The following is a 22,838-nucleotide window of genomic DNA, read 5'->3' on the forward strand; positions in this document are numbered from 1 at the left end:
ATCTAAAAATAATAATAATAATAATGTTTCTGAAGAATCTCAGGACAGAACAGGAATAAAGACGCAGATGTAGAGAATGGACTTGAGGACATGGGGAGGGGGAAGGGTAAGCTGGGACGAAGTGAGAGAGTGGCATGGACATATATACACTACCAAACGTAAAATAGATAGCTAGTGGGAAGCAACCTCATAGCACAGGGAGATCAGCTCGGTGCTTTGTGACCACCTAGAGGGGTGGGATAGGGAGGGTGGGAGGGAGGGAGACGCAAGAAGGAAGAGATATGGGAACATATGTATATGTATAACTGATTCACTTTGTTATAAAGCAGAAACTAACACACCATTGTAAAGCAATTATACTTCAATAAAGATGTTAAAAAAAATAAATACAGGGGCAGTTGGACATGGTATAGGAGCAAAAAGCAACGTTGAAATAGAGGCAGATGTGACTGAGACATGAGTTAGTAACAATGCGCCCAATATGACAATTATGACACAGATGAAGCTCAAACATCAGCAGTATATGAACAGACAAACTGTGGTGCTTAATTAGATGGACATAATGCCTAATTAAAAAGCCATAGTACAAAAGCAAATGTTGAAACAGTTGAATATTAGTTGATAGTGATTGGAATTTCTTTGTCTTAATCATTATATTTTCCAAAATATTGTTTTCTCACTTTAGTAGGTACATCACATCTTACAGCAGGATGGACTCTAAGTCTAGATTGCACCATTCTATCAATTTTGGTACTTCTGAAAATTCTATTCAGTGCTTCATTATGTCTAAAACTTTTAGAGTATTTTTAAGTAAATGATAAATATTATTGAAAAGTTTTTTGGAAAACAAACATCTTCAAGTATAGATACTCTTATGGGTTTAATTATGTCCCCCCAAAAAAGAGACAATGAAGTTCTAACTCCTGGTGCCTGCGGATGTGACCTGATTTGGAAATAGGATTTCGCAGGTGTAATCAAATTAACATGAGGTCATAGTGGATTAGGGTGGGCCCTAAATCCAATGGCTGGTGTCCTTATAAGAAGGGGGAAATTTAGACACAGACAGAAAAGGAGAGAATGCCATGTGATGATGGAGGTAGAGATTGGCATAATGATGCCACAAGCCAAGGAATACCTGCAATTACCAGAAACTGGAAGAAGCAAGGGTGGATCCTTTCCTAGAGCCTTCAGAGGGAATACAGCCCTGCCAACAGCTTGATTTTGGACTTCTAGCTTCTAGAACTGTGAGAAAATAAATTTCTTTGTGTTTTAAACTACCCAGTTTGCCACCCTTTCTTACGGCAGCCCTAGAAAACTAATAGAAATGGTATTATTGCAAAAAGAGAAGTCATGGTGCATGCTTAAATGACTGTATTATATATAAATATGCCTCTCTGTAGTTTTACCACTTGAACAAAATGCACACTCAGAAAACCTTCAAATATTATCAGTCAGCCACAATATATGAGTAGGCAGCCACAGTACAATGTGCTGACAGTCATCTATCAGAAGTAGAGAGTAGTCATTTACAAGTCTCTATCTTGTGACTGTAGTTAACACTGTATATGAGAAGACTGCATTGACATATAAGTTTAATGTAGCATGTCAAGAAAATAATGATTCATGAGCTAGTAATCATATGACAGTGGCCTAATACTCCTGTATAATTATGCAATGTCATAGTGAACATTAAGGTAAATTATAAACAATGTAAGTTGTACACATGAAAGCTATAGGCCCTGGCTTTACTCAAAGAATCATGATATCAAGAAATGACCATGGTAAGTGCTCAAATAACCATGATACATGGGCAGACATAACTGACATATGCTTAAAAATCATGATAATGACATCATGATCATGGTTCAGATCCATGTGCATAAGCTCTTACTATATAGGAACAGATACTAATGATTCAGGAACCGAAGACTGTGGTGCTTGCTTGGATGTCTGAAGTATAGAGGCTCACATTAGAGTGGCAAGACCATACTGCAGGGGAAGAAAACCATAGATATAATTTAAATATAGGATCATTTGCCTATGATTTATGCCAAGATGATCATGGTATGCGCTCAAGTTATAGTATGCCTTGGTGTAGGAACTTATATTATGATTAAGTTCAGACCGCCATGACACATAAACCTCATCATGTGCACCGATCACCTTGCTGCTGAAGAAGGTGCCTATGGTGCAGGAGTAGGTGGCTATAGCGAATGCTCAAATGACTATAACATATTAGCAGTTGACCATGTTATGTAACCAAACATGCCATTTGTTTGTTTTGATGTCCATGCTTCAGGAACATTAAAGTCACTGTTAACAGTAACCATGGTTTTAAAAAAAAGCAGAAGACAATGAAGCAGGAACCAAAGGCCATAGTAAAGGTGCAGAATCAGATAATTATAATGAAGCAATCATCATACATGAACCTAAGTCCACAATTCCACAGAGAGAGCCATAATGCAGAAGCAAACAAACATGGCATTGGAGCAGATAGTCCTTAGGTGGAAGTAAATGATCATAACATATTTTTTAATAAACCAGAGATTCATAAGCAGGTGGTCAAAATATATGAAAAGACATATTTAGACAGTGATGGTGCATGAGCAAATGGCGGGAGTAGGTGGCCCTAAGTATAAAAGCATACAATTATGCTGTCTGCTCAGAATACCACAGTGCACAAGCAAACAAACATGGAAGGGGATCAGATGACCACACTAAAGAACATAGAAAAAAGTGAAGAACCATGGTGTAGGAAACTATATCTGAGACACTTGTGAAGACAGTCATGATGTACCAATATATAGTCATCCTGCAAGGGGAAAACTTTTAAAGTCTCAGAAGGCACAAGAAAAGTTTGAATGTTGGTTTGGAGAGAACTAAAATTTGGTCATATTATAGCACAGCTCCCAAGAGGCCAACTTCCTAGTCTAGTAAAGACCATCCAAATCAGAGTGGGGACAACAGACAGATTATGAAGTGTTAACCCCAGTCCCAATTCTTGTATCTTAAGAAAGTAGAGATGTACCATCATACCCACTCAGACTAGGAGAGAAAATGCTTGAGCAGACACAGGTTTTATTCATTTATTCATGTTCGGAGCAAAATATTTCAGTTGTGCTAAGTTCTGACAACACAACATTCAACAAAATAGACATGATGCTCACCTTCAAGGAGTTGATAGTTTACTGGAAGAAAAACAGTTTACTGGAGAACTGGAAATTATAGTAAAGTATGATAAAAAATACAATGATAGAGAAAATACAGAGTGCTATGAAAATATAGAAAAGACATTTTACAAACTATTACATATAGAATGGATAAACAACAAGGTCCTACTGTATAGCACAGGGAACTATATTCAATATACTATGATAAACCATAATGGAAAAGAATATGAAAAAGAGTGTATATATATATATATATATATATATATATATATATATATATATATATATGTATAACTGAGTCACTTTGCTGTACAGCAGAAATCAACACAATGTTGTAAATCAACAATACTTCAATAAAATACATTTTTAAAAAAAGAAAAGACATTTAAAATGAGATTTGGGGAATAAAGGAAGATATCACAGAAGAAATAACATTTAAACAGAAACCTAAATGATGAACTCATGAAGTTCAGAGTGAAAAAAAAAAAAAGAGGAAGAATTTTCTATCACACATGAAGAACAAAAACGGTGAAATAACATGCTCTGCTGGAAAAATGAAAGTAGTTCAGTACTTCTGGAACAAGGAAAGAAAGGAGGAGAGGGGCTAGAAATAAGGCCAGAGATGTAAGCAGAGACCAGTTTATGCATGGTCTTGCAAACCACTACAAAGGGCTTGGGTTTGATATTTAGAGCAAAGAGAAATCACTGAAGGATGTTGTAACACAAGCATATCTGCATTAAAGAATTCTGGTTGCTGGATGCAGATTGGGCTCTAAAAGGGTAAAACGGAGGGAGACAGAAAGCAAAATTGATGTTGGCAAATGGAGAAAGAAGTTGGAATCAAATGTGATGCAGTAATTCTGGAACAGCTGGGAGGAAGACAGTGAAATTCTACAGGAATAGTTTTGAAGCTCTTCTGAGAACCCCTACATCTATAATCCAAGTGAACACTGGTGGCTAACTTATTTGACAACTAAATCATTAAATAGCCCAACGCTATCTTCTGCAGTAGGAATCAAGATCTTTAAATGGGAGAGCTAAAACGAATATCATACAGTGGGAACCTCAACACTGCAAGTAAGAATCTGAGGCAGAGAAGTTGGGTAAGGGAAGATCTCTCCCCTTGAGCAGAGAGGAGATATATACAAACATACATGTATACACACATCACGTTGAAGTCTATGAAATATTTACTCACATTCATTAATTTGCTTTATTAATATGATTATTAGTTGCCTGGTTAAGAATATAGACATTAAAATGAAATAAAAGTGACTCTCTTAGTGCTGTAGCAAGACTTTGGTCCCTGCGATCTTCACCCCTCAAAATTATACCTGTGAATATGATAATGTTACATGGTCAAAGAGGCTTTATAGATGGAACTAGTTAAGAAGCTGAGAAAGACCTCTGGCCATCAAAGCAATGGGGATGTCAGTTCAACAACCACATGGAACTGAAACTGGTTGATAACCTGAGTGAGCTTGGAAGCAGATTAATTCTCAGAGCCTCCAAAAAAAGAAATGCAGTCCTGACAACATTTTTATTTCAGCCTTGTCAGGCTCTTTAAGTTAAGGACCCAGCTCAATCAACTAAACTTCTGACCTACAGAATCGTGAGACCAAAAAAAAAATGTATTTTTTAAAGTCTTTATTGAATTTGTTATAATATTGCTTCTGTTTTATGTTTTGCCTTTTTGGCTGCGAGGCATGTGGGATCTTAGTTCCCTGACCAGGGATCGAACCGCACTCCCTGCATTGGAAGGCAAAGTCTTAACCACTGGACCACCAGGGAAGTCCCTGTTGTTTTAAACTGTTAGATTTGTAGTAGTTTGTTACATCAGCAATAGAAACTAATATACTTAGTTTCTTCTCTCTAAGCAGAGGATAATCATAGCTGTTTCTTTTGGGTTGAGTGATGATTTAATGAGAAAATTATATATAAAATATAATATTTATATTTATAAAATCTATATATAAAATAAGAGAGAGAATTCATTTATAAGCATAAATGGCATATTTATACAGCATATAATGGGCATCCAATAAATAGTTGCAAATGATGTTATATTAATAGTAAATTCTGTCTGTACACTTATGATACATTTTACAATTCATTATCAGATTTTATCCTTATCACAACCCTTATAGGTAAGCAGGTTAAGAATTTTCCAACCTATATAATGAATAAGAATCTAAAACACAAAGAGGGAGAGGAGCTTCAAGATGGCGGGAAAGTAAGATGTGGAGATCACCTTCCTCCCCACAAATACATCAGAAATACATCTACATGTGGAACAACTCCTACAGAACCCCTACTGAACGCTGGCAGAAGACCTCAGACCTCCCAAAAGGCAATAAAATCCCCACATAACTGGGAAGGGCAAAAGAAAAAACAGAGACAAAGAATAGGAACAGGACCTGCACCAGTGGGAGGGAGCTGTGAAGGAGGAAAGGTTTCCACACACTAGGAAGGCTCTTCGCAGGCAGAGACTGCGTGTGGTGGAGGGAGGGAGCTTCGGAGCCACGGAGGAGAGCGCAGCAACAGGGGGGCAGAGGGCAAAGCAGAGAGACTCCCGTACAGAGGATTGGTGCTGACCTGCACTCACCACCCCGAGAGGCTTGTCTGCTCACCCGCCGGGGCGGGCGGGGGCTGGGAGCTGAGGTTCGGGCTTCGGAGGTGAGATCCCAGGGAGAGGACTGGGGTTGGCTGCGTGAAAACAGCCTGAAGGGGGCTAGTGTGCCACAGCTAGCTGGGAGGGAGTCCGGGAAAAAGTCTGGACCTGCCTAAGAGACAAAAGACCATTTTTTCAGAGTGCACGAGGAGAGGGGATTAAGAGCGCCGACTGAACAAGCTCCAGAGACGGGCACGAGCCGCGGCAATCACTGTGCACCCCAGAGATGGGCACGAGACACTAAGGCTGCTGCTGCCACCACCAAGAAGCCTGTGTGCCAGCACAGGTCACTCTCCACACCTCCCATCCCGGGAGCCTGTGCAGCCCGCCACTGCCAGGGTCCCGTGATCCAGGGACAACTTCCCCAGGAGAACACATGGCGTGCCTCAGGCTGGTGCAACGTCATGCCGGCCTGGGCCACTGCAGGCTTGCCCTGCACTCCGTACCCCTCCCTCCCCCCTGGCCTGAGTGAGCCAGAGCCCCCGAATCAGCTGCTCCTTTAACCCCGTCCAGTCTGAGCGAAGAACAGATGCCCTTTGGTGACCTACATGCAGAGGCAGGACCAAGTCCAAAGCTGAATGCCACGAGCTGTGCGAACAAAGAAGAGAAAGGGCAATGTCTCCAAGCAGCCTCAGGGGCAGCAGATTAAGTTTCCACAATCAACTGGATGTACCCTGCAGCTGTGGAATACCTGAACAGACAACAAATCATCCCAACTTGAGGAGGTGGACTTTGGGAGCAACAATATATATTTTTTTCCCTTTTTCTCTTTTTCCGAGTGTGTATGTGTATGCGTCTGTGTGTGATTTTGTCTGTATAGCTTTGCTTTTACCATTTGTCCTAGGGTTCTGTCTGTCGGGTTTTTTTTTTTGTTTGTTTGTTTGTTATAGTATAGTTTTTAGCACTTGTTATCATTGGTGGATTTGTTTTTTCGTTTGCTTGCTCTCTTCTTTCTTTCTTCCTTTTTTTATTACTTTTTAAATGTGTTTTTAATAATTATTATTTATTTTAATAACTTTATTTTATTTTATCTTCTTTATTTCTTTCCTTTTTTTCTCCCTTTTATTCTGAGCCATGTGGATGACAGGTTCTTGGTGCTCCAGCCAGGCATCAGGGCTGTGCTTCTGAGGTGGGAGAGCCAAGTTCAGGAAATTGGTAAACAAGAGACCTCCCAGCTCCATGTAATAGCAAATGGTGAAAATCCCCCAGAGATCTCCATCTCAACGCCAAGACCCAGCTCCACTCATCGACCAGCAAACTACAGTGCTGGACGCCCTATGCCAAACAACTAGCAAGACAGGAACACAACACCATCCATTAGCAGAAAGCCTGCCTAAAATCATAAGGCCACAGACACCACCAAACACACCACCAGACGTGGACCAGCCCACCAGAAAGACAAAATCCAGCCTCATACACCAGAACACAGGCACTAGTCCCCTCCACCAGGAAGCCTACACAACCCACTGAACCAACCTTAGCCACTGGGGGCAGACACCAAAAACAACAGGAACTATGAACCTGCAGCCAGCAAAAAGGAGACCCCAAACACAGTAAGTTAAACAAAATGAGAAGACAGAGAAACACATAGCAAATGAAGGAGCAAGGTAAAAACCCACCAGACCTAAAAAAGGAAGAGGAAATAGGCAGTCTACCTGAAAAAGAATTCAGAATAGTGATAGTAAATATGATCCAAAATCCTGGAAATAGAATGGAGAAAATACAAGAAAGGTTTAACAAGGACCTAAAAGAACTAAAGAGCAAACGAACAGTGATGAACAACACAATAAATGAAATTTAAAATTCTCTAGAAGGGATCAATAGCAGAATAACTGAGGCAGAAGAACGGTTAAGTGACCTGGAAGATAAAATAGTGGAAATAACTACTGCAGAGCAGAATAAAGAAAAAAGAATGAAAAGAATTGAGGACAGTCTCAGAGACCTCTGGGACAACATTAAATGCAACAACATTCGAATTATAGGAGTCCCAGAAGAAGAAGAGAAAAAGAAAGGGACTGAGAAAATATTTGAAGAGATTATAGTTAACTTCCCTAATATGGGAAAGGAAATAGTTAATCAAGTCCAGGAAGCACAGAGAGTCCCATACAGGATAAATCCAAGGAGGAACATGCCAAGACACATATTAATCAAACTATCAAAAATTAACTACAAAAAAAAATTAAAAGCAGCAAGTGAAAAACAACAAATAACATACAAGGGAATCCCCATAATGTTAACAGCTGATCTTTCAGCAAAACTCTGCAAGCCAGAAGGGAGTGGCAGGACATATTTAAAATGATGAAGGGGAAACACCTACAAACAAGATTACTCTACCCAGCAAGGATCTCATTCAGATTTGATGGAGAAATTAAAAGCTTTACAGACAAGCAAAAGCTAAGAGAATTCAGCACCACCAAACCAGCTTTACAACAAATGCTAAACGAACTTCTCTAGGCAGGAAACACAAGAGAAGGAAAAGACCTACAATAACAAACCCAAAACAATAAAGAAAATGATAATAGGAACATACATATTGATAATTACCTTAAATGTAAATGGATTAAATGCTCCAACCAAAAGACATAGACCGGCAGAATGGATACAAAAACAAGACCTGTATATATGCTGTCTACAAGAGACCCACTTCAGACCTAGCGACACATACAGACTGAAAGTGAGGGGATGGAAAAAGATATTCCATGCAAATGGAAATCAAAAGAAAGCTAGAGTAGCAATTCTCATTTCAGACAAAATAGACTTTAAAACAAAGACCATTTCAAGAGACAAAGAAGGACACTACATAATGATCAAGGGATCCATCCAAGAAGAAGATATAACAATTGTAAATATTTATGCACCCAACATAGGAGCACCTCAATACATAAGGCAAATACTAACAGCCGTAAAAGGGGAAATCGACAGTAACACAATCATACTAGGGGACTTTAACACCCCACTTTCACCAATGGATAGATCATCCAAAATGAAAATTAATAAAGAAACACAAGCTTTAAATGATACATTAAACAAGATGGACTTAATTGATATTTATAGGACATTCCATTCAAAAACAACAGAATACAATTTCTTCTCAAGTGATCATGGAACATTCTCCAGGATAGATCACATCTTGGGTCACAAATCAAGCCTTGGTTAATTTGAGAAAATTGAAATCATATGAAGTATCTTCTCCGAACACAATGCTATGAGACTAGATGTGAATTACAGGAAAAAATCTGTAGAATATAAAAACACATGGAGGCTAAACAATACACTACTTAATAACCAAGAGATCACTGAAGAAATCAAAGAGGAAATCAAAAAATACCTAGAAACAAATGACAATGAAAACACGACGACCCAAAACCTATGGGATACAGCAAAAGCAGTTCTAACAGGGAAGTTTATAGCAATACAATCCTACCTTAAGAAACAACAAACATCTCAAATACACAACCTAACCTTACACCTGAAGCAATTAGAGAAAGAGGAATAAAAACACCCCAGGGTTAACAGAAGGAAAGAAATCATAAAGGTCAAATCAGAAATAAATGAAAAAGAAATGAAGGAAACAATAGCAAAGATCAATAAAACTAAAAGCTGGTTCTTTGAGAAGATAAACAAAATTAATAAACCATTAGCCAGACTCATCAAGAAAAAAAGGAAGAACACTCAAGTCAATAGAATGAGAAATGAAAAAGGAGAAGTAACAACTAACACAGCAGAAATACAGAGGATCATGAGAGATTAGTACAAGCAACTCTATGCCAATAAAATGGACAACCTGGAAGAAATGGACAAATTCTTAGAAATGCACAACCTTCTGAGACTGAATCAGGAAGAAATAGAAAATATGAACAGACCAATCACAAGCACTGAAATTGAAACTGTGATTAAAAATCTTCCAACAAACAAAAGCCCAGGACCAGATGGCTTCACAGGTGAATTCTATCAAACATTTAGAGAGGAGCTAACACCTATCCTTCTCAAACTCTTCCAAAATGTAGCAGAGGGAGGAACACTCCCAAACTCATTCTATGAGGCCACCATCACCCTGATACCAAAACCAGACAAAGATGTCACAAAGAAAGAAAACTACAGGCCAACATCACTGATGAACATAGATGCAAAAATCATCAACAAAATACTAGCAAACAGAATCCAACAGCACATTAAAAGGATCATACACCATGATCAAGTGGGGTTTATCCCAGGAATGCAAGGATTCTTCAATATATGAAAATCAATCAATGTGATACAGCATATTAACAAACTGAAGGAGAAAAACCATATGATCATCTCAAAAGATGCAGAGAAAGTTTTCGACAAAATTCCACACCCATTTATGATAAAAACCCTCCAGCAAGTAGGCATAGAGGGAACTTACCTCAACATAATAAAGTTTATATGTGACAAACCCACAGCCAACATCACCTTGAATGGTGAAAAAATGAAACCATTTCCACTAAGATCAGGAACAAGACAAGGTTGCCCACTCTCACCACTATTATTCAACATAGTTTTGGAAGTTTTAGCCATAGCAATCAGAGAAGAAAAAGAAATAAGAGGAATCCAAATCAGAAAAGAAGAAGTAAAGCTGTCACTGTTTGCAGATGACATGATACTATACATAGAGAATCCTAAAGATGCTACCAGAAAACTACTAGAGCTAATCAATGAATGCAGTAAAGTAGCAGGATACAAAATTAATGCACAAAAATCTCCTGCATTCCTATACACTAATGATGAAAAATCTGAAAGTGAAATTAAGAAAACACTCCCATTTACCATTGCAAAATAAGAATAAAATATCGAGGAATAAACCTGCCTAAGGAGACTAAAGACTTGTATGCAGAAAATTATAAGACACTGATGTAAGAATTTAAAGTTGATACAAATAGATGGCGAGATATACCATGTTCTTTGATTGGAAGAATCAACATTGTGAAAATGGCTGTACTACCGAAAGCAATCTACAGATTCAATGCAATCCCTATTGAACTACCACTGGCATTTTTCACAGAACTAGAACAAAAATTTCACAATTTCTATGGAAACACAAAAGACCCCGAATAGCCAAAGCAATCTTGAGAAAGAAAAATGGAGCTGGAGGAATCAGGTTCCCTGACTTCAGACTATACTACAAAGCTACAGTAATCAAGACAGTATGGTACTGGCACAAAAACAGAAATACAGATCAATGGAACAGGATAGAAAGCCCAGAGATAAACCCACGCACATATGGTCACCTTATCATTGATAAAGGAGGCAAGAATATACAGTGGAGAAAAGACAGCCTCTTCAATAAGTGGTGCTGGGAAAACTGGACAGCTACATGTAAAAGAATGAAATTAGAACACTCCCTAACATCATGCACAAAAATAAACTCAAAATGGATTAAAGACCTAAATATAAGGCGAGGCACTATCAAACTCTCAGAGGAAAACATAGGCAGAACACTCTATGACATAAATCACAGCAAGATCCTTTCTGACCCAGCTCCTAGAGAAATGGAAATAAAAACAAAAATAAACAAATGGGACCTAATGAAACTTAAAACCTTTTGCACAGCAAAGGAAACCATAAACAAGACCAAAAGACAACCCTCAGAATGGAAGAAAATATTTGCAAATGAAGCAACTGACAAAGGACTTATCTCCAAAATTTACAAGCAGCTCATGCAGCTCAATATCAAAAAAACAAACAACCCAATCCAAAAATGGGCAGAAGACCTAAATAGACATTTCTCCAATGAAGATATACAGATTGCAACAAACACATGAAAGAATGCTCAACATCATTAATCATTAGAGAAATGCAAATCAAAACTACAATGAGATATCATCTCACACTGGTCAGAATGGCCATCATCAAAAAATCTACAAACAATAAATGCTGGAGAGGGTGTGGAGAAAAGGGAACCCTCCTGCACTGTTGGTGGGAATGTAAATTGATACAGCCACTATGGAGAACAGTATGGAGGTTCCTTAAAAAACTAAAAATAGAACTACCATACAACCCAGCAATCCCACTACTGGGCATATACCCTGAGAAACCATAATTCAAAAAAGTCATGTACCACATTGTTCATTGCAGCTCTATTTACAATAGCCAGGACATGGAAGCAACCTAAGTGTCCATCAGTAGATGAATGGATAAAGATGTGGCACATATATACACATATGTACAATGGAATATTACTCAGCCATAAAAGGAAACGAAATTGAGTTATTTGTAGTGAGGTGGATGGACTTAGAGTCTGTCATACAGAGTGAAGTAAGTCAGAAAGAGAAAAACAAATACCGTATGCTAACACATATATATGGAATCAAAAAAAAAAAAGGTCATGAAGAACCTAGTGGCAAGTTGGGAATAAAGATGCAGACCTACTAGAGAATGGACTTGAGGATACGGGGAGGGCGAGGGGTAAGCTGGAACAAAGTGAGAGAGTGGCATGGAGAAATATACACTACCAAATGTAAAACAGATAGCTAGTGGGAAGCAGCTGCATAGCACAGGGAGATCAGCTCGATGCTTTGTGACCACCTAGAGGGGTGTGATAGGCAGGGTGAGAGGGAGGGAGACGCAAGAGGGAAGAGATATGGGGATATATGTATATGTATAACTGATTCACTTTGTTATAAAGCAGAAACTAACACACCATTGTAAAGCAATTATACTACAATAAAGATGTTAAAAAGAAAACAAAAACACAAAGAGGTTTTTACTTGGTCACAAACCAGTAACTAATAAAAGTCAGAGAGGGAGTGAATCCAAAACTTCTGACTCCTGGTTAAGTGTTATTTCCATAGCTTACTTAAAAAATGAATACTTCCAAAAGGAGTTACTATGATGGTGAGAATTCAGTTATGCTATTGGGATAATGGGAAGTACTTTTTGGCCAAGTTGTTTGTTGATGCCTCCGATGTAGCACAGGGCTGGCCTATGCTCTAGGAATGAATACTGAGTATTTACAAGAAATATAATTTCACAATGGGTCTACTTGGGAACCACTTTAAGAGAGCAGTGGAGACTATAGGATATAGAGATTTGGATAAGGCTGTGTGGAAATCAGCAGTTAGGTATTTAGAAATCTGATATAGCTGTCTGAAGTGCAAAAACCGTGTAGTTCTTAAACCCAGAGTGTTCTGGTTTCAGCCAAATCCATTAATCCTCTCTGCTTCCTGCTTCTTCAGCTCACTCGCAAAACCCTCCCAAAAGCTCTAAAATTCAGCTTTATTTCAAAGTTCAAGAATCTCAGCTATAAATCCAGTATGGTACGGGAAGCTAGAAAGCAACTGCAGGTTGCAAAAGCAAGTCTAGCCAAGGTACTCTTACATGTTCAAATTCAGAAACACAATAGTACAGGATCCCACTAAGGAATACTGTTCATACCCATATAAATAGTGAACCAAGGCAGAATCTGCTATTCCAGAAGCTGATGAAAGTAAACCTCTTTTTTCTCTCCTGTAGAATGTGCAGATGCCTTAAGCACATGTTGATCTTTACCCATCCATTGCACATTGTCTACATGTCAAGAGGAGGAATGACAGTAGGGAATTCATAGCACTTACCACAGAGCAAAGACAAGATAATGTCTGTATGATGCCATCTCTTTTTGCTACACAGATAAATTTATAGAATAGATTTTATATTAGCTCTGAGTTTGGGGCAACTGACTTCCTATACTGGGCCTCAGTTTCCTAATTGTAATATGAATGGATTGAGCTAGATGATGACTAAACTTCTGGATCTAATATTCAGTTCAGAGAAATATCAACTGAGGACAAAGTAGGAGCATAAGCAGCACTGGGTCCATATTTACATTTCTTTCCCTAGGTCTAAACATTGCTTAGGACTAGAAATTCCCAACCCTACCAATTCTTGGGTAATAGCAAAGGAATACAAGAATGTGGACAGTCAAATATCATGACAAAAATATTGAGATAATTAATTCTATAAAAATCATTGACTATATAGCATGGGACAGATACTGTACCAAGAATGGGGATACAGATATTTTAAAAGACGCAAAGTCTCAAGAGTATAAACAAAAATAACTAACATTTACTTTAGGAAGAACTAAATAACTGAAACAACGTCATAACCACTGTGCTGTTAGCCAGTTGGAGAAGGAGAAATTAATCATGATTTGAAAAGAACAAAGTAAAAAATTGAAGAAGGAAGGTTTTATTTTAGTGAAAACTTGAAAGAGATTTCAAGAAGAAATGGGATGTTTATAACAGTTAATACTTAGACCTGTTAAAAGAAATAACTTGTCTTAAGAAGGAATTTTTTTTGAAAAATCCCAATTCAATAAAAGATATTCACATGAAGTCTACAGAAAACTTCATACTTGATAATGAAACATTAAAAGAATTTTCAATAAAGTGAGGAAGGAGATAAAACTGTTAACATTACTACTATTTTAGTATATTATTATAAAATCATAGCAATGAATTAAGCTAAGGAAAAAATGAATAAATATTAGAAAAGAAAAGAAAAAACTATCAGTTTGCAATGGAATAAATAAAGAATTTACTATAAGATGGGCCAGTAGTAGATCCAAGTACACTTAGTCAACATCTTTTGTAAATACCAGCAATAACCAGTTAGAAAATATAATAGGTAAAAAGAACAATTCATATTAGCAACAAAGCTATAAAAACTGAGAAATACATATAACAAAATAAATGTTTAAATCTAATTAAAGAAAACTATAAAAATTTACTAAGAACTTCTTATGACTGTGAGGAACAACTTTATACAACAGACCAACTCACCCACCAAGAAAATCTAGAAAATTGTGGTAAAATATGTGTGTGTGTGTTATTCCATCAGAGAGCTACCAAGGCAAACAGAATCTGAGGGGCAAAGATCTTGGAGTGAAGGGAAACTCACTGACATGAGCCTCACATACTACACCTCTTAGCCCCTGTAGGAATTAGCTGACTGCTAATTAAGAGAGAGGCTAAAAAATTAAGAGACATTTAAAAATTAGGCAGAAAGTAGCTGCTAAGAGATAGATAAAGAAGCTTAACAGAACTTTCCACAGTCTCATAGAGACGGTGAGACAAAAATCAAAGTTCAGGGATTCAAGTAACTTAGATTTAAAAAACAAGATTTAGGAGAAAGGAAAAGAGCAGAGAAATTGGGTCTGATAATCTGAGCCAAATTTTTCCATGGAGGTAATTATTGATTTCTAAATGGCTGTGCTGGAGAACACAAGCAGAAAAGGGATATTAAAATGATGACAAGCTAAACAGAGTTATTAGTAGTTTCTTGGAGCTTGAGGCCCAAGAAGGTGAAGAGTCCCTGATAAACCCCCAAAATTTCAGCTAGGATGCTTAAGGACTACACAAAGAGTAAGGGTGAGTCACAAATATATACGCCTTACCAAAACAAACAAACAAGCAACCAGCCAAAACAAACAAAAAGAAACCTCACCTTGAAGTGTCTCAATCTTTGATTGGATTAAGGTAATCTGCCTCCACTTTAATTGTCTGCCAGAATGTAAATACTAAAGTAAATACTCTAAAAAAATGTAACAGAGGATTTCTGTTACCAGACAAAAATAGATTCATTTCTACCTATTTCTCCCACATCATTACAATTAAAACACTAGACATTAATACAACAGAAAATCATTTGAGGATGCTGAGAGTTGGAAAGAAAAAGGCAGACTGTCTAGGGACCTTGGGATTTATGGAACAACATGACAGTGAGTCCATGCATTTTCTTTTTATCTCCCAATTATTCTAAACTAGGCACTAGAAAAGCCTGCAAACAAGAACCACTAACAGAAGTAGACCCCAAAAAAGCCTTAAGAAAAGCCTGCTCTCTCTAGACAAAGGACCAAGAAAAGGGACAGCCTAGCAATACAGAAAACTTACTGACAATACCTGCCCTACCCTAGCCAACCTCTACAAACACTCCACCACCAGCAGTGAGGGGCAGAGGAAACCAAGTAAGAAGTCAGAACTCGCAAATCTATCCAGCAGTACAAGAAGTATGACACGATGATCCCCTTTTCTATGGACAGGGCACTAGCAGTAGCTGAGTGGAGTCTGTATTCCAAATCTGGAGAGCTAGGACATATTACTTTTTTTGTTCTCAATGTTTAAGTAAATTTCTGTGAAGTTAATAGCTGACTAGCTAACAAAACAGAGACTTCCATGACCATAAGGACAAAGAATACAGTCTTTAGAAAAGTGTTTACAAGAGCCAGTAAACAAAGAAAAAGACTATAACCCACAAAAAGCAAAAGCAAACCATGGGGAGGGAGAAGAACAAGATCTTCAGAGTCAACACAGTATAATATTCAAAATGTCCACTTTACCAAAAAAAAAAAACCCACAAGGAATGAAAAGATACAGGAAAGTATGGCTCATTCACAGGAAAAAAGGAAATTAACAGAAACTGTCCTAGACGAGGCCTAGACATTGCTCTTACGAGACAGAGACTTCAAATCAACTGCTCAAAGAACTAAAGAAAATCAGGAGAACAATGTGTCACCAAATAGAGAAATATCAATAAAGAAATAAAAATTATAGATTCTAAAGTTGAAAAATACAATAACTGGAATGAAAAATTCACTAGAGAGGTTCAACAGTATATTTGACCAGCAGAAAAAAAGAATCATCAGACTTGAAGATAGTTCAATTAAGTTTATCTTACCTGAAGACAAAAAATAAAAAAACAAAAAGAATGAAGAAAATTGAACACAGACATGCTGGAATAACTGGATATCCAGATATCCACATACAAAAGAAGAATGTTGCATCCTTTCCACTCAGCATATATAAAAAATCCAAAGAGGATTAAAGACCTAAATATGAGTTAAAACTATAAAATCCTTAGAAGAAAAACTAGGATTAAGTCTTCACAAACATGGATTAGGCAATGGTTTCTTTGAAATACCAAAATCACATGGAACAAAAGAGAAAAAATTGATAATTTGGACTCCATCAAAATTAAAACCATTTGCTCATCAAATGACACAATCAAGAGAATGAAAAGACAATCCACAAATGAGAGAAAATATTTGCTAATAATATATCTTATAAGAATCTAAAAAAAAAAAAAAGAATCTAGTATCCTCAAAATTAATACACAGAAATCTCTTGCATTCCTATACACTAACAATGAAAGGGCAGAAAGAGAAATTAAGGAAACAATCCCATTTACCATTGCAACAAAAAGAATAAAATACCTAGGAATAAACCTACCTAAGGAGGCAAAAGACATGTACTCAGAAAAACATAAAATACTGATGAAAGAAATCAAAGATTACATAAACAGATGGAGAGATACCATGTTCTTGGATTGGAAGAATCAATATTGTGAAAATGACTATACTACCCAAAGCAATCTACAGATTCAATGCAATCCCTATCAAACTATCAATGGCATTTCTCACAGAACTAGAATAAAAATTTCACAATTTGTATGGAAACACAAAAGACCCTGAATAGCCAAAGCAATCTTGAGAAAGAAAAACAGAGCTGGAGGAATCAGGCTCCAGGACTTCAGAATCTACTACAAAGCTACAGTAATCAAGACAGTATTGTACTGACACAAAAACAGAAATATAGATCAATGGAACAGGATAGAAAGCCCAGAGATAAAGCCATGCACCTACGGTCACCTAATCCATAACAAAGGAGGTAAGAATATACAGTGGAGAAAAGACAGCCTCTTCAATAAGTGGTGCTGGGAAAACTGGACAGCTACATGTAAAAGAATGAAATTAGAACACTCCCTAACACCATACACAAAAATAAACTCAAAATGGATTAAAGACCTAAATGTAAGGCCAGACATTATCAAACTCTTAGAGGAAAACATAGGCCGAACACTCTTTGACATAAATCACAGCAACATCTTTTATAACCCACCTCCTAGAGTAATAAAAATTAAAACAAAAATAAACAATGGGACCTAATGAAACTTAAAAGCTTTTGCACAGCAAAGGAAACCACAAATAAGAGGAAAAGACAACCCTCAGAACGGGAGAAAATATTTGCAAATGAAGCCACTGACAAAGGATTAATCTCCAAAATTTACAAGCAGCTCATATAGCTCAATATCAAAAAAAACAAACAACCCAATCAAAAAATGGGTGGAAGACCTAAATAGACATTTCTCCAAAGAAGAGATACAGATTGCCAACAAACACATGAAAGAATGCTCAACATCATTAATCATTAGAGAAAGGCAAATCAAAACTACAATGAGATATCATCTCACACCGGTCAGAATGGCCATCATCAAAAAATTTACAAACAATAAATGCTGGAGAGGGTGTGGAGAAAAGGGGACCCTCATACACTGTTGTTGGGAATGTAAACTGATACATCCACTATGGAAAACAGTATGGAGGTTCCTTAAAAAGCTAAAAATAAAACTACCATATGACCCAACAATCCCACTACTGGGTATATACCCAGAGAAAACCATAATTCAAAAAACACATGCACCCCAATGTTCATAGCACTATTTACAATAGCCAGGACATGGAAGCAACCTAAATGTCCATCAACAGAGGAATGGATAAAGAAGATGTGGTACATATATACAATGGAATATTACTCAGCCATAAAAAGGAACGAAATTGGGTCATTTCTAAAGACATGGATGGACCTGGAGTGTGTCATACAGAGTGAAGTAAGTCAGAGAAAAGCAAATATTGTATAATAACGCATATATGTGGAATCTAGAAAAATGGTATAGGTGATCTTATTTGCAAAGCAGAAATAGAGACATAGACATAGAGAACAAATGTATGGATACCAAGGGGGAAAGGCATGGGGAGGGAGGAATTGGGAGACTGGGATTGACACATATACATTATTGATACTATGTATAAAATAGATGACTGATAGGAACATATTTTATAGCACAGGGTACTCTACCTAACGCACTGTGGTAACCTAAATGGTAAGGAAGTCCAAAAGGGAGGGGATATCTGTACGTGTATGGCTGATTCATTTTGTTGTGCAGTGGAGGATAACACAACATTGTAAAGCAACCATACTCCAATAAAAACTAATTTAAAAAAAGAATAAATAGAAGTGGACATGTTGACACACAAAAAAGAATCTAGTATCTGCAAAATATAAAAAGGACTCTTACAACTCAATAACAAAGAAAAGCAACCTGATTAAAACATGGTCAAAGGGTATATTTTATGGTACGCAAATTATATCTCAATAAAGCTGTTTAAAAACGGATCACATAAAGTTTCCTGCTTTCTACCAAATTTTTTTAAATGGGCAAAGAAACCGAATAGCCATTTCTCCAAAGAAGATATACAAATGACCAACAAATACATGAAAACAGTCATTAGGAAAATGTAAATCAAAACCAAATTAGATAATATCTCACACCCACTAAGATGTCTATAAAGAAAAAAAAAGATAAAATAACAATTGTTTGTAAGGATGTGGGGAAATTGGAACCCTCATATATTATTGTTGGGAATGCAAAAAGATTAAGCTGCTGTAGAAAACAGTAAACATAAAATTAGTATAGACTCAGCAATTAGACTCTTGGGAATACAAATAAAAGATTTCAAAATCAGGGTTTAAGTAAAAACTTGTACATGAATGGTCACAGCAGCACTATTCACAATAGACAAAAGATGAAAACAAACCAAATGTCTATCAACAGATGAATGGATAAATAAAATGTGGCATTGTCATACAAAGAAATTGCCATAGGTAGAAATGAAATAGTGATAAATGCTGTACCAACCTTAACGACATCATGTTAAGTGAAAGGAAACAGACACAAAGACCACATTCTGTATGATTTGATTGATATGAAATATCAGGAATAGGTAAATCCATAGACACAGAAAGCAGATTAGTGGATGTTAGGAGCCTGGGAAAAGGGAGAATAGGAAGCACTAGGTATGGGCTTTCCTGCTGAGGTGACATAATATATTGGACCTAGATAGTGTGATGGTTGCACAACAATGTGAATGTACTAAATGCCACTGAGGTGTACACTTTAAAATGGTAATAAATAAATAAGTGAGTCTACGAGACCTGTGGGATATTTGCATAATGTTGTCCCAGATAAAGAGGAGAGAGACAGCAAGGAGCAGAAAGAACATTTGAAGAAATAATGGCCAAAATATTCTCAAATATAAAGAAAGACATGAATCTATACATCCAGGAACCTCAACAAATGCCAAGTTGGTTAAATTCAAAGCAATCCACCCCAAGACACATTGTAATCAAATTGTTGAAAGACAAAGACAAAGAGAAGATCTTGAAAGCATCAAGAGAGAAGTGATTCATCACACGTAAGTGATCCACAATAAGATCATCGGTTGATTTTTCATCAAGAAACCTTGAAAAAAGAAATCCTAGCCAGATGGTTTCACCAGAGAATTTACCAAATACTTAAAGAAGATATGGCACAAATTTGACAAATTCTCTTCTAGAATTAGAAGAGGAGAGAAAGTAACAAACTCATTTCATAAGACCAGTATTGTCCTAATCACAAAACCAAACAAAGGACAAAGGCAGTACGAACAAACTAACAAATGAGGGAGGGAGGGATGGAGGGAGGGAAGGAAGGAAGGAAGGAAACTACAGGCTGATAGTATTCATGAACATTGAATAAGATTTATTCCAGTTATGCAAAGTTGGTTCATTTGAATATCAGTCAATGTAATCCACCATAACTACATGCTAAAGAAGCAAAAGCATATGATCATATCAATTGATGCAGAAAAATAATTTCACAAAATCCAACATCCATTTGTGATTCTAAAAAAAGTTGCAATGCTAGCTATAAAGCTATATGCTACCTAAAAGTATGGAAAACAAAATTAAAAATCAATTCTGGTTGAAACACAAAATAGTTTAAGCACTATGGAAAACTGTTGGGTAGTTTCTTTAGAAAGTAAACATGCATGTACCATAAAAACTATCAATCGCATATCTTAAATAAACGAAATTTTATGTACACACGAAAACCTATATTCTCATGTTCACAGCATCTTTATACATAATAACCCCAAACTGGAGACCACACAAAAGTCTTTCAACTGGTGAACTGCTAAACAAATTCTGGTACATCCATACTACAGAATACTACTCAGCAATAAAAAGGAACCAACTATTGATCATGCAACAACTTGGGTGGATCTCAAGTGTATCATGTTTAGTAAAAATGTCAGTCTTTCAGCAAAGAAAACATATAGATAATAAAAAGTACATGAAAAGATTCTCAAGATCATATATCATTAGGAAGTTGCAGATTAAAACAATAATAAAATACCACTACCATCTGTTAGAATGGCTATAAATCAAACTATTGACAACACCAAATGCTGAAAAAAGGATGTGGAGCAACAGGAACTCTCACTCATTCTGGTGGGAATGCAAAACGGTACAGCCACTTTGGAAGACAGTATGACAGGTATTTACAAAGGTAAACATAGTCTTACTATGTGATCCAACAATTGTGCTCCATGGTATTTACCCAAATGAGTTGAAAATTTATGTAGACACAAAAGCACACACATGAATATTGATAGCAGCTTTACTCATAATTGCTAAAAATTGAAAGCAACGAAGATGTCTATCAACAGATGAGTGGATAAACAAATAATGGAACATCAATACAATGCAACATTATTCAGTGAAAAGAAATGAACTGTCAAGCCATGGAGGCACCGTAAATGCATACTGCAAAGTAAAATAAGCCAGTCTGAAAAGGTTACATACTGTATGATTCCAATGGCATGACATTCTTGAAAAGGCAAAGATATAATCACTAAAAAGATCAATGGTTGCCAGGGGTTCAGGGAGGAGAGAGGGAGAGATGAATAGGTGAAATGCAGAGGGTTTTTAGGGCAGTGAAACTATTCTGCATGATAGTATAATGGTGGATACACGACATTATACATTTATCAAAACTTATAGAACTGTAAAACACAAAGAGAGAACCCAAATGAAAATTATGGACTTTAGTTAATAATAATGTATCAATATTTGTTCATCAGTTGTAACAAATGTACCACACTAATCTAAGATGCTAATGATAGGGGAAATTGGTGGGGGAGGGGGAAAGGGTACACAGGAACTCTCTGTACTTTCTGCTCAATTTTTCTGTAAACCTAAACTTCTCTACAAAATAAAGTCCATTAATTTTTAAAAAGCCAATCCCCAAAAGGTTACACGGTATACAAACACATTTTTATATTTTCAAACTGACAAAACTATAGAGATGGAGAGCAGATTAATGGTTTCTGGGGAAAGAGACAGGTGGAAAATAGTGGGTGCTACAATAAAGAGGTAACATGAAGGAGTTTCTTTGCAGTGATTGAACAGTTCTGTATCTTTTTTTTTCATGTAATGTCTGAAACATTTATATTAACATATTTCCATACAAATAACCCAAAGAAAGTTTAGTATTCGTTTCTGTTTGTTTGTTTGTTTTTTTATACTGCAGGTTCTTATTAGTCAACAGTTTTATACACATCAATGTATACATGTCAATCCCAATCGCCCAATTCAGCAACCACCATCCCCACGCCACCGCGGTTTTCCCCCCTTGGTATCCATATGTTTGTTCTCTACATCTGTGTCTCAACTTCTGCCCTGCAAACCAGTTCATCTGCACCATTTTTCTAGGTTCCACATACATAAGTTAATAAACGATATTTGTTTTTCTCTTTCTGACTTACTTCACTCTGTATGACAGACTCTAGGTCCATCCACGTCTCAACAAATGACTCAGTTTCGTTCCTTTTTCTGGCTGAGTAATATTCCATTGTAGATATGTACCACAACTTCTTTATCCATTCATCTGTCGATGGGCATTTAGGTTGCTTCCATGACCTGGCTATTGTAAATAGTGCTGCAATGAACATTGCGGTGCATGTGCCTTTTTGAATTATGGTTTTCTCTGGGTATATGCCCAGTACTGGGATTGCTGGATCATATGATAATTCGATTTTTAGTTTTTTAATGAACCTC

The 22,838-nt window shown here is 36.8% G+C and overlaps 1 protein-coding gene across 2 annotated transcripts in view; it reads right to left on the minus strand.

Annotated features, from left to right (window-relative positions):
* The window catches only part of GABRA3 (gamma-aminobutyric acid type A receptor subunit alpha3), a 606,794-nt gene that overhangs the window by 173,917 nt on the left and 410,039 nt on the right, over window positions 1–22,838 (minus strand). The window lies entirely within an intron of this gene.

Source organism: Balaenoptera borealis (assembly GCF_965194805.1).
Source record: "Balaenoptera borealis genome assembly, chromosome: X".
Lineage (NCBI taxonomy): Eukaryota > Metazoa > Chordata > Mammalia > Artiodactyla > Balaenopteridae > Balaenoptera > Balaenoptera borealis.